We start from the raw sequence: 13,597 nt of genomic DNA, 5'->3' as shown, positions 1-13,597 counted from the left end.
ACAGGGCTGAAAAGAATCAGACATGCCCGGGGCACACAAGGTGTCCCCGTGCATAGGCCAGTCCAAACCGGTTCTGGGGCCTTCCAGCCCCAGTCCTGGCGCGGAGCTGGACAAAGGAAAGGGGGTGTAACCGCCCCCCTTCCTGGTTCCTCCCAGAGGAGGGACCTAGTAGGTGATCCACCCCCAGTTTGGGAATAAGAGGGGGAGCAGTGCCATTGCACAGCAGATCATCCCGAAATCAACTTAAAACTAAGAAGAAGACTGGACTTCGACATTCTGCTGCACAGAAGACTGAAGAAGAATCTCCCTTGTGGCCAAGGAGTGACCACCCTGTGAACACAGGTACCAACCAGCGACTCGACGTCTGCTTTGCCGCCGCCTCCCGCCGGAGACCGAGCCCAGAGCCCGACAAGAACCAGACTCCCAGACCTCTCAGAGCCCGATCCACAGTCCCTGCGAAGAAGGGACCCGTGGAGGCACCGAGCGACGTGGGACCGGACCTCTTGAAAGACACCCGACAAGCTGACTGCGCAGCTTCTGAGGCATCCTCGACGTTGTGCTTTGGGGATTGAGAACCCCCACCACCGAGCAGCCCTTGCACCGAAGATCAGCCCTCCAGCATCTCCACGATCTGCGTGGGGCCCTTTTGCATTGTGCCACTCGACGCGCCATCCCGGCCACTAGCCACGCGGCCAGCGGCCATCTTGGCGACGAACCCGAAGATTTAAACAGCAGGTCTGGTTGCTCCAGACCTACCCAAGCTCCTGTGAAAAGGAGCACTCGCTCTGACCTTGCTGGTCCGAGTGAACAGCATCTTTCAACTCCTGCGTGGCTTGCATTTGCCAAGGCCTGTTTGCTCCGATCAGGTCGCCGACACCGCCAACAGCGAGAAGCCTACGTGGGACAGCTCGTGACCGACTCCTGGACGTCCTCGACCCCGGGTATCCACGTGGCTGCAGAAAGAAGCTACCCGACAACGCCTGTTTGCACCCGACATCGCCTGGTTCCACTCTGGTTCCACGGTAGTCACTGGCTAGTGACTTTGAACACTGTCCCCTCTGCTTTCAGGTCTTCAACTCTTCAGATCCACCCTTGGATCCACCGGAACTCTTCTCATCGAGCCGCCTGCAGCATCTTTAGCTCCAAGCACCATCGACCAGCGTGACGAAACCCGACACATCTTCGACCCTGTGCACCCGCTTCCTGTGGGTGAGGTAACTCAGCTCCGCCGGTGCTCCTGCACTGGTACACATCCCAAGGGCCTGTGTTTTAAGTTTCAGCTCCGTAGGTCACTCGGAAGGTTCCTAACTTTCTAACTTTGTGCTTTTTACGCACCATAGACTTTGTATTGAGAAGTGCGTGCACTTTGAACACTGCACCCGAGTCCCGTGGGCCTTTCCCGACTTAGTTAACTCCAGTCTCGAATAGCTCCAGCGATTCCCAAGGCCCTAGGCCTCTTCACTTTCCTTTAGGTATCTCTTATACCACTTATTTAGTATATGGTTTAGGTGGCCCCTAGGGCTCATCCATATTGTGCAACTTTGGTGTATTTTAAACTGTCTTGTGATTTAACGCTTGTGCTTCTGTGCTCATAAAGAGTCCAGGGGATTTTAATAGTTAATAAATCAATATATATTTTCAATATATATCTGTGTGGTGTCCCTTTCATTTGGTATTCAAGGGGGTTGTGTATGGTATAACAGCTGGCTTCACATGCCTTTCAGAGTTTAGCCTAAGACTGCTTTGTCCACGTTACCACTAGGATAACTGGTCTACAAGGTTGAATTACAACCATCATCATAAGGGTTGCTTGGCATGGTACAAAGTGATCACTAGAATTAGTGAGCATTATATACCAGACCAACTTCTCACATTGGTGAGCAGCGGATTGGGATCTGAGCTTGCTGTTGTTTTACCATTACAATCTTTGAGATTATCATTTGAAAGATCATACAGGTACCTGCTAGGTACATATAAAACAAGACTAGTATACTTAAGTTCTACTGAACTTAGTTGTTGTAGAGCAAAGGGAGTAGCACACCCTAGCTACAACTACTAGATAGGTTTAGTAGGTAAACACCAGTGTAGGTAGATTGCAACACATCCACCCACACTAGAGCAATGTCTGGAACAGAGGGGTCCAGTGGACTTACTCCTGTTGAGAGTGACCCTCCAAGGGCACCATCCCAGTTTGCTATTTTTCCCTTTAAGGAATTAAGACAGCTTTGTGTCTTAAGGGGTCTGAAGACAGGGCCTTCCCCTACTACAGACCACCTAAGAGAGCTCTTGGATCAGTCTGAGGCTCTAAAGACCTCTAAAGCAAACCCCACAGGGGATGCTGAAGGAGGCCATCCTTCAGAGGATGACACTGTAGACACCCCTACCCCTATCATCCTAGTAGATGAGGAAGCCTCCACCACTGGAGCTCCTCAGGTAGATGAAGAGGAAGAAGAAGAAGAGGAGGAGGAGGTGGAAAGCAGTGAGTCAGATGATGACAGAGATAGTCAGGTGCTGGTCAGTAGACTGAACCAGGCTAACTTAAGTCAACTTGGGAATGAATCAGGTAACAACCCATTCAGACCCCCAGGTGGACTTAACCAGGGCCATAGGAGGAGAAGGCATCACTCAGGTGAATCCAATACCTCCCATGTCTCTAGAGGCTCTCATGGTCACTCCAGAAAGGAGATGACTAGCCCTCAGAGAAGGGAACATGAGGCCAAGATGAGAGAGGCTGAGCTTAGGATCCAGAGGCAAGAGTTAGAGGTTGCCCTGGCTAAGGAGAAACTTGCTAGAGCAAGACAGCCTAGAGAGAGTGGGGTAATAGAACCCACTGGTGGCAGCAATATCCACAAGGATAAAGACAGGGCTTTTGATAATAGAAACCTGAGTAAGATTGTGCCCCCCTACAAAGCTGGGGATGACATCCATAAATGGATTACTGCAATGGAGAGAGCCTGCAGAGTACAGCAGATCCCTCAGGAGCAGTGGGCAGCAATCTTGTGGCTCTCCTTTGAAGGTAGAGGCCGAGACAGACTCCTCACAGTTAGTGATGGGGATTCTAGAAACTACCTGGTCCTGAAGAGTGCTCTGATTGATGGGTTAGGCTTAACCACTGAACAGTACAGGTTAATGTTCAGAGATACCCAGAAGACACAGACTCAGGACTGGTCTGAATTTGTTGAGTGTGCCACTAAGGCTCTGGAGGGATGGTTGCTGGGAAGCAAGGTTACAGACTATGAAGGATTGTACAATTTGCTGATGAGAGAACAAATTTTAAATAATTGTCAGAACCAGCAGTTGCATCAACATTTGGTTGACTCAGATTTGACCTCTCCCCAAGAATTGGGAAAGAGGGCAGATAAATGGGTAAGAACCAGAGTTAAGCAAAAGAACCAGAACCAGAACCAGGGTGGTGACCAGAAGAAAACAGACCAGAAGGGTGGGGAGCAGAAAGCTAAAGACCAGAAGTCTTCAACAGGGCCCCAAACTGAGACAGAGGGTGGGTCCCAAACTTCCAAGAAGAAGAAGAAAGAAGGTCAGAAGAAACCCTGGTGTAAAACTTGTAAGAACACCTCTCACTGGACAAGTGAGTGTAAAAAGGGTGGAGCCCCCAGCACTGCAGCCCCTAAGGCACCTGCACCCACTAGTACAGTTAGCAGTGTTGGTCCTCAAGCCAAGGGTTTAGTGGGAATCACTTTGGGAACTGAAGGAGATTCTGACCTAGTCAGAACCCTTACACAGGCTGTTCTGGTTTGTGAAGGGGACATAGATTTGACCCCTGACATAAGTCCCAGTAACCTGGGCAAATACAGACAGACACCTTTGATTAACAACAAAGTGGCTCAAGCTTACAGGGACACATGTGCCAGTGTCACTATGGTGACACCTAACTTTGTGGACCCTGGACAATACATGCCAGGCGATGATTACCTGGTGACCAATGCCAGCAATGTCACTACTACGCATAGTGTGGCACTTGTTAACTTTTCCTGGGGAGGGGTAACTGGCCTAAAGAAAGTTGTGGTTAGTGCTGATCTCCCAGTAGAATGTTTGTTGGGCAATGACCTGGAGAACTCTCTATGGTCAGAAGTTGAGTACAGGACTCATGCAGAGATGTTAGGGATATCATCACATGTCCTTGCTGTGACCAGGTCACAGGCCAAAAAGTGCCTCTCTGAACCTCAGGTCTTGGATCCTGGAACAATGGACCAAGTACCTCCCAAGAAGAAGAACAGGAGGGTTAAGGCTGCGCCTTCCCAACTGCCTACAAGTGAGGATCAGGCTTCACAGGAAACTGATCTTGAGACCTCTGAAGGAACTGTCCCTGAAGAACTTGAACCTGATCAGGTTGAGTTTCTGGGGACAGGGGGACCTTCTAGGGCAGACTTGGGGCAGGCTCAGTTAACCTGTCCTTCTCTTGAACCCCTCAGACAGCAGGCTGCTGCTGAGGCTGCTGGGAATGCTCAAGGTGCCCATAAAGTATATTGGGACGATGGACTCCTTTATTCAGAGGCTAGAGACCCCAAGCCTGGTGCTACCAGGAGGTTGGTTATACCTCTGCAATTTAGGGGCTTCCTACTCACCTTGGCCCATGATATTCCTTTAGCAGGACACCTAGGCCAGAACAAGACTTGGGACAGGCTTGTCCCTCACTTTCACTGGCCTCACATGTCTGAAGACACCAAGGAGTTTTGTCGCTCCTGTGAAACCTGCCAAGCCAGTGGTAAAGCAGGTGGAACAACAAAGGCCCCCCTGATACCACTACCTGTGGTGGGGGTTCCCTTTGAGAGAGTGGGGATTGATATTGTTGGTCCAATGGATCCCCCTACAGCATCTGGGCACAGATTCATACTGGTGGTAGTGGATCATGCCACCAGGTACCCAGAGGCAATTCCCCTTAGGACCACAACAGCTCCTGTTGTGGCCAGGGCCTTACTTGGAGTTTTCTCCAGAGTGGGGTTTCCTAAGGAGGTAATATCCGATAGAGGTACTAACTTCATGTCTGGATATTTGACAGCTATGTGGAAGGAATGTGGTGTAAACTACAAGTTCACCACTCCTTATCACCCACAATGCAATGGGCTTGTTGAGAGATTTAACAAGACCCTAAAGGGCATGATTAAAGGATTACCTGAAAAGCTCAGGCGAAGATGGGACATCCTTCTGCCCTGCCTTTTGTTCGCTTACAGAGAGGTCCCTCAAAAGGGGGTTGGCTTCAGCCCCTTTGAATTGTTGTTTGGGCACCCTGTAAGAGGACCCCTGTGTCTTGTGAAGGAAGGATGGGAGTTACCTCTCAAAAAGCCTAAACAGGACATAGTGGACTATGTACTTGGTCTCCGCTCCAGGATGGCAGAGTACATGGAAAAGGCATCCAAAAACCTTGAGGCTAGCCAAGAATTACAAAAAGCTTGGCATGACCAAAAGGCTGTCCTTGTTGAGTTTCAGCCTGGACAGAAGGTATGGGTGTTGGAGCCAGTGGCCCCAGCAGCACTCCAAGACAAATGGTCTGGACCCCATACAATTCTGGAAAAGAAGGGAGAGGTTACCTACTTGGTGGACCTAGGAACTCCCAGGAGCCCCCACAGGGTGCTCCATGTGAACAGATTGAAGGCATATGTCAGCAGGGCAGACATGGGCTTGCTCATGGCTACAGATGAGGGACAGGAGGAAGAGAGTGACCCTCTCCCAGACCTGCTCACTCAGAACCCTGAGGATGGCTCAGTTGATGGTGTGGCCTTAGGTGGCAGCCTCACTGAACATCAGCAACATGACTGCAGACAAGTTCTACAGGCATACAGGCATATGTTCTCATTGACACCCAGTCAGACTAACTGGTGTACACATGTGGTGGACACTGGTGACAGTCTTCCTGTAAAGAGCAAAATTTACAGGCAACCTGACCACGTCAGGGACTGTATAAAGACTGAGGTGCAAAAGATGCTGGAATTAGGTGTCATTGAGCCTTCAGAGAGCCCCTGGGCTAGCCCAGTGGTTCTGGTCCCCAAACCTCACACCAAAGATGGCAAGAGAGAGATGAGGTTCTGTGTGGATTACAGAGGACTCAATGCTGTCACCAGGACAGATGCACACCCTATTCCAAGGGCAGATGAGCTCATTGACAAGTTGGCTTCTGCCAAATATTTGAGCACATTTGACTTGACAGCTGGCTACTGGCAAATCAGGTTAGCTGAGGAGTCTAGAGCCAAGACAGCATTTTCTACCCCTAGTGGGCATTATCAGTTTGTGGTGATGCCCTTTGGTTTGAAAAATGCACCTGCCACCTTCCAAAGGTTGGTGAACCAAGTCCTCACTGGGTTGGATGACTTTTGTGCAGCTTATCTGGACGATATTGCTGTCTTTAGCTCCACCTGGGAGGATCACCTGATCCACCTGAAGGAAGTGCTTGAGGCTCTGCAGAAGGCAGGCCTCACTATCAAGGCAACAAAGTGCCAGATAGGGCAGAGCAAGGTTGTATACCTGGGCCACCTTGTAGGTGGAGGCCAAGTTCAACCACTGGAGAGTAAGATCCAGACCATCAAGGACTGGTCCCCTCCAACTACCCAGACTCAGGTCAGAGCTTTCTTGGGCCTGACTGGGTACTACAGGAAGTTTGTTAAGAACTATGGGTCCATTGTGACTCCTCTTAATGATCTGACATCCAAGAAGATGCCCAAAAAGGTTCAGTGGACAGAAATCTGTCAAAAGGCATTTGATGACCTGAAGAAGGCCATGTGCTCTGCACCTATCCTGAAGAGTCCTGACTACTCAAGAGAGTTCATTGTCCAAACAGATGCTTCTGAGTTGGGAGTGGGAGCAGTGCTTTCACAGCTTAATGTAGATGGCCAGGACCAGCCCATTGCTTTCATTAGCAGAAGGCTGACCCCCAGAGAGAAACGTTGGTCAGCTATAGAGAGGGAGGCCTTTGCTGTGGTGTGGGCCCTGAAGAAGTTGAGACCATACTTATTTGGCACTCACTTCAAGATTCAGACCGACCATAAGCCCCTCCTATGGCTTAATCAGATGAAGGGTGAAAACCCCAAACTACTCAGGTGGTCCATTTCCCTACAGGGGATGGACTTTACAGTGGAGCACCGCCCAGGGACTGACCATGGCAACGCAGATGGTCTCTCCAGGTACTTCCACTTAGAACATGAAGACACAACTGGTCAAGGTTAGTCTAATGTCCCTGCGTTTGGGGGGGGGTTATGTAGGAGAGTAGGGTCTGCTATCCTATGGTCACCCCAAATTTTTGCTTTTTGCTTCACTGGTTTCTGACTTAATGTGGCTGTGGGCCTGCTAATCAGACCCACAGCCTGCTGTTCTCTCTCTAAATTGATGCCAATGCACTTTAGGTGCATTACGAATTGGAACTGGTTCACCTTATGAGCCCCTGTAATAGTGCACCCTAGGTGCCCAGGGCATAGGTGTATCCAAGGCCTACCAGGGGCTGCAGCACGTATTGTGCCACCCCTGGCCTGGCCTCCATCTTTGACACAACTGGCTGATCACTCAGCTGGGGTAAGTCGGTGTAACCACCTCTTACTTAGGTACAGTATGTCTGTGCCTAACCCTAAACTGGACACATATGTTCCTATCAGCCACTCCTATGGAAGGCCTCATCAATCCTGGAGGCAGAGTGCTTGGAAATATGTGAGATGGTGCTCTGGCATGAGCTGAGCCTGTCTGCAGCTGTCGGGAACAACTCCCTAAGCTGTTCCGGGATATTGCCATACCATATACTCTTAAGTGCATTATAATCCTCGCGGTTAAATGCTAACTTTGGTTTGGCTTTATCAAAACATGTCGAGTAAGGTGTCATACGAATTGGAATACTATCCCCTCGCCAATTCTGGCGACGGGGATAGCATTCCACCCTTCTAGAGGGACACGACATGTGCGTAGCCTTAACCCCGGTTAAAGTTAAACAGAGCCTCAGCTTCACAAAATGGACGCTGCCACCACAGACACAAGTCTGGCCTCCTGCTGCTGACCGAAACTCGGCAGATGGTGGCCTGGACAAAGGGTTTCCTGCCTTGGGAGGTGCGAGCACCACCCCAGACAGGATTTTGTGTATTAGGTAGGACAGGGCTGAAAAGAATCAGACATGCCCGGGGCACACAAGGTGTCCCCGTGCATAGGCCAGTCCAAACCGGTTCTGGGGCCTTCCAGCCCCAGTCCTGGCGCGGAGCTGGACAAAGGAAAGGGGGTGTAACCGCCCCCCTTCCTGGTTCCTCCCAGAGGAGGGACCTAGTAGGTGATCCACCCCCAGTTTGGGAATAAGAGGGGGAGCAGTGCCATTGCACAGCAGATCATCCCGAAATCAACTTAAAACTAAGAAGAAGACTGGACTTCGACATTCTGCTGCACAGAAGACTGAAGAAGAATCTCCCTTGTGGCCAAGGAGTGACCACCCTGTGAACACAGGTACCAACCAGCGACTCGACGTCTGCTTTGCCGCCGCCTCCCGCCGGAGACCGAGCCCAGAGCCCGACAAGAACCAGACTCCCAGACCTCTCAGAGCCCGATCCACAGTCCCTGCGAAGAAGGGACCCGTGGAGGCACCGAGCGACGTGGGACCGGACCTCTTGAAAGACACCCGACAAGCTGACTGCGCAGCTTCTGAGGCATCCTCGACGTTGTGCTTTGGGGATTGAGAACCCCCACCACCGAGCAGCCCTTGCACCGAAGATCAGCCCTCCAGCATCTCCACGATCTGCGTGGGGCCCTTTTGCATTGTGCCACTCGACGCGCCATCCCGGCCACTAGCCACGCGGCCAGCGGCCATCTTGGCGACGAACCCGAAGATTTAAACAGCAGGTCTGGTTGCTCCAGACCTACCCAAGCTCCTGTGAAAAGGAGCACTCGCTCTGACCTTGCTGGTCCGAGTGAACAGCATCTTTCAACTCCTGCGTGGCTTGCATTTGCCAAGGCCTGTTTGCTCCGATCAGGTCGCCGACACCGCCAACAGCGAGAAGCCTACGTGGGACAGCTCGTGACCGACTCCTGGACGTCCTCGACCCCGGGTATCCACGTGGCTGCAGAAAGAAGCTACCCGACAACGCCTGTTTGCACCCGACATTGCCTGGTTCCACTCTGGTTCCACGGTAGTCACTGGCTAGTGACTTTGAACACTGTCCCCTCTGCTTTCAGGTCTTCAACTCTTCAGATCCACCCTTGGATCCACCGGAACTCTTCTCATCGAGCCGCCTGCAGCATCTTTAGCTCCAAGCACCATCGACCAGCGTGACGAAACCCGACACATCTTCGACCCTGTGCACCCGCTTCCTGTGGGTGAGGTAACTCAGCTCCGCCGGTGCTCCTGCACTGGTACACATCCCAAGGGCCTGTGTTTTAAGTTTCAGCTCCGTAGGTCACTCGGAAGGTTCCTAACTTTCTAACTTTGTGCTTTTTACGCACCATAGACTTTGTATTGAGAAGTGCGTGCACTTTGAACACTGCACCCGAGTCCCGTGGGCCTTTCCCGACTTAGTTAACTCCAGTCTCGAATAGCTCCAGCGATTCCCAAGGCCCTAGGCCTCTTCACTTTCCTTTAGGTATCTCTTATACCACTTATTTAGTATATGGTTTAGGTGGCCCCTAGGGCTCATCCATATTGTGCAACTTTGGTGTATTTTAAACTGTCTTGTGATTTAACGCTTGTGCTTCTGTGCTCATAAAGAGTCCAGGGGATTTTAATAGTTAATAAATCAATATATATTTTCAATATATATCTGTGTGGTGTCCCTTTCATTTGGTATTCAAGGGGGTTGTGTATGGTATAACAGCTGGCTTCACATGCCTTTCAGAGTTTAGCCTAAGACTGCTTTGTCCACGTTACCACTAGGATAACTGGTCTACAAGGTTGAATTACAACCATCATCATAAGGGTTGCTTGGCATGGTACAAAGTGATCACTAGAATTAGTGAGCATTATATACCAGACCAACTTCTCACAGGATGATATGCCGAGGTTTTTATCTGGTGTAAGTCTAACATCTTGCATACTTCCCTCATCAACTTTGAGACAAAAGGGGTACCTTGATCAGTAAGGATCTCTTTTGGGAATCCTACTCTCGCAAACAGTTCAACCATTTTGTCTGATATGTTCTTCGTAGTGGGAGCCTTTAAGGCAAAGGCCTCAGGAAACCTAGTATGATAGTCCACTATGACCAAGGCATATGTATTCCCGCTTGTGGACCGGGGTAAGGGTCCTATCAGGTCCATCCCAACCCTTTCAAAGGGTTTTCCTATGAGGGGCATGGGTTGCATAGGGACAGCTTGAGGACGAGTCATATTTTTCTTTTGACAGACGGCACATTTCTTGCAGTACAACTCTGCCTCTTTGTATATGCCAGGCCAAAAGAAATGTCTGGTTATATTCTGAGTAGTCTTCTCTGTCCCTGAATGTCCCGCTGTGAGATGTGAGTGGGCATAATAAAGGATCTGTTCCCTGAAAGCTGACGGTACTACTAACTGAGGATCATCTCCGGCCCTACCTTCCCTGTATAGTAAATCATTTTGGATGAGGAATCTGGGGTAAGTTTGGGTGGTGTTGGTTTGGGTAGAGTGAGCAGCTTCCCAGGCATTCAAAAGAGTAGTGTCATTGGCCTGTGCGAACCTAAAATTCCTATCCAGTACCCAGGGTTCCTTTGCTAAGTACGCAGCTTCTGATTTGGGATGAGCGGGAAACTTTTCTCGGAACATGGACATAAAGTCGGGATTGTCAATGCCCAGAATGATATCTTCCGGCAAGGTTGATATGACTCCTACTTTGACTTTCACAGGGGTTCTATTTTGAGGTTCAATGACCAACTGTGCTACAGGATAGGGTCTTACATCACCATGTACACACCTAATGTGCACCTGTTCATTGGGAATAATTTGCGTAGGCAAAACTAACTTCTCCTGTATTACAGACTGGCGACACCCCGAGTCCAACAAACCCCTTATGTATTTATCATTAATTCGGATACGTACATAGAACTATGATCCCATCTCAGCGGTGTACATGACAGCTCTGGGGATATAGCCAACCTCCATTGGTTCTTCGGCTGGTTTTCTTTTTGGACACATCCATGCGATGTGTCCCCAATCCCCACAGTCGAAACACTGGGGTCCCTTAAACTGTACACTATCCACCCTCAACGGTTTTTGCCTGACAGGGGGTGGTAGCTCCGGTTTCTTTTTGTCTCCTTTTAGTGTTGCAATCGGCTTGCTGCTCTTCTCCGAGTCCCAAGCAAATGTTCTGGGTTGGGCTCGAGAATAATTCGTGGCCATTTCTATTGCTTGGGCTACTGTTAGGCCGGAGTGTTGGCGTAGCCATCTTTGGGTTCCATAGGGTAAAGCCTCCATGAATTGTTCTAAAACTATGCTGTCTATAACATCCTCTTTACTTCTTTGATTTGGTTTTAACCATTTTTCTGCGGCCATCTTCAGTCTCAAATAAAGGGTTTTAGGATTTTCCCCTGTAACTCCTCTTTCTTTTCTAAATCGAACGCGGTATGCCTCAGGGTCTAACCCTAGGTGGTCAAGTATGACTTCTTTAATGTCTGCATATGGTGTATTGCCTGCATGGTTGGCCACCTGATACGCCGCCTGAGCTTCACCGGATAACAAGGGAGCTAAGAAAAACAGCCATTTTTCTGGGGGCCATCCACATGCTTGGGCTGCTCTCTCGAAATTGGAGAGGAACGCGTCAGGGTCCTCCCCAGTGACATATTTTTGTAGGGAGACTCCTGAGGGATGGGGACTTCCAGCTCTACGGTCGTTGCTGAGTCCTGGAATCTGTGCAACTTTCTACAGACTCGCTATCTGGGCGCTTATAGCGTTTTTAAACAGTTCTCGGTCGGCATCAGCTACCGTAATTTGGTTTTTTATAGCCCATTCCAGATTATCTTGTCCTTCAATGAGATGCTGGATTACTTGATCCATCAGAGATTGCTGTTGGGGGTCAGGCAATCCCACTTCTGACACCACTTGTAAGGGTGGGTCAGGAACGGGCTGTACGCGAGGTTTAGGTAAAGCGGGTTTTATTTTTAGATACAACTTCTTTTTACGAAATGTTAGTCTCTCTTTGGCAAATTCTGCAGGATCCGTGGTGCCGGCTGGGGGTGAATTCTCTCCTCTAGTGCTGTTCTGGTCTGGATGGCGCTTCTCCCAACGGCCTCTCTCGCAGTGTTTACCGGGAGACAAATAAACAAAAGCAAAGGACCAATTACTTTCACGTCCTCTACTTTTTAAACTCCAGGGGTACCAGGGAGTGAGGGACACCTTCTAGTGTTCAGGTTTTACCGCTTTCTAGTGCTGTGACGTGAGGAAGGAATTTTACTGGGAAAGGGGTGTGCAGGGAAACTAAGAGGAAGAGGTTCTTTTTACTGTGGGTAGATAGCCCCGTCGTCCCACCCAGCTCGAGAACTTGTCCCGTACCTGTCGTAGCCACACTCCTCCCTCGGGAGTGTGGCACGGCGCAGCGCGGTCTCGTTGGCCTCCTGGCTCGTCTTCTTCGGCAAGCAGCGCTTCGCCTTCCCCAGCTTCGTCTACTTCTCGTCCTGGCTTGGCGTTCTCCTCTTCTCCTTCCCGGCGTTTCTCCTCCGCGTCTTCCTCTCCTCGGCACACTCCAGGTTCGGTGACGTCACACGCCGACTTCCAATGTTCCGGCTCTTTATCCAATGTAAGGAAGGAGACGTCACGGTGGGCTGTCCTTGCATCCAGGTCAGACTGCCAGTTAAAGGGGCCTGCTTGCAATTCGTCTGATGGTATTCGCCACGAACACGGCTCGTCCTGTGAGGAAGGATTAAGTAACTCTTCAGCATTAAAAGACCACCAGTCCATTTCCTTGTCGCTGCCCTGTTTATCAGTCACCGGGTTACACTCCACCGGGTTACAGTGTCTCTGGATGTGATTCCTCCAGCAGACTCCTGTCCCCCTCCGAGGCACTGATCACATCTGTGTCCCTGTGCTCCTGTGCAGCTGTTGTCCTTGATGCCTCACCACTGGCCCTGTCCCTCCGTGCCCATGGGAGACGCTGCATGACAGAGAGAGATGTAGGGTCAGTTCAGTGGCAGCAACAGAACAAACATATGCAAGCGAAGCATCACTGAAGATGAAGAAATCTACATGTTGCACACCAACTAGTGCAACAACATTGTGCAACCTCAACTTCTTAACTCAAACAGTGTGTGTAAACAAGAAAACCAGGCATAAGTCACCCATGTGATGACCACACAACACAACATTCTGCCGGTGGCTCCATTCAACCAGACACACAAATAGCTCATAGCACATCTCGGGCCCTGATGGCGGCAAGGATGAACCCTACAACATGTTGCCACTGTCAGATCTGGATGGAGCAGGAGAGGACAACGCAGATACAGACTCCAACATGAAATTCTAAAATGGCCATGACTGGGGACGCGCTATTATAGAGACAGAACCTGCCGTGAGGGGAACGGCCATCATTTATCTACCTGCTCCATTCCGCTCTCGTGGGCCAGCAAGAACTCCTGCGGCAGCTCCGGAACAGCCGTGAGGGGAACGGCTTGGCCCTGCCTACATTGCCCAGGGGGCCCTGCGAGGCGCAGGCTTGTGATGCTGCTGT

The 13,597-nt window shown here is 50.4% G+C and overlaps 1 protein-coding gene across 1 annotated transcript in view; it reads right to left on the bottom strand.

Annotated features, from left to right (window-relative positions):
- Positions 1–13,597, bottom strand: part of NTMT2 (N-terminal Xaa-Pro-Lys N-methyltransferase 2) — a 623,657-nt gene that overhangs the window by 91,028 nt on the left and 519,032 nt on the right. The gene's annotated exons all lie outside the window — the stretch shown is intronic.

The sequence above is a fragment of the Lissotriton vulgaris genome, chromosome 1_1 (genome assembly GCF_964263255.1).
Source record: "Lissotriton vulgaris chromosome 1_1, aLisVul1.2, whole genome shotgun sequence".
Lineage (NCBI taxonomy): Eukaryota > Metazoa > Chordata > Amphibia > Caudata > Salamandridae > Lissotriton > Lissotriton vulgaris.
The sequence above is the reverse complement of the archived record's forward strand: the minus strand, read 5'-3'. Positions and strand labels throughout refer to the sequence as shown.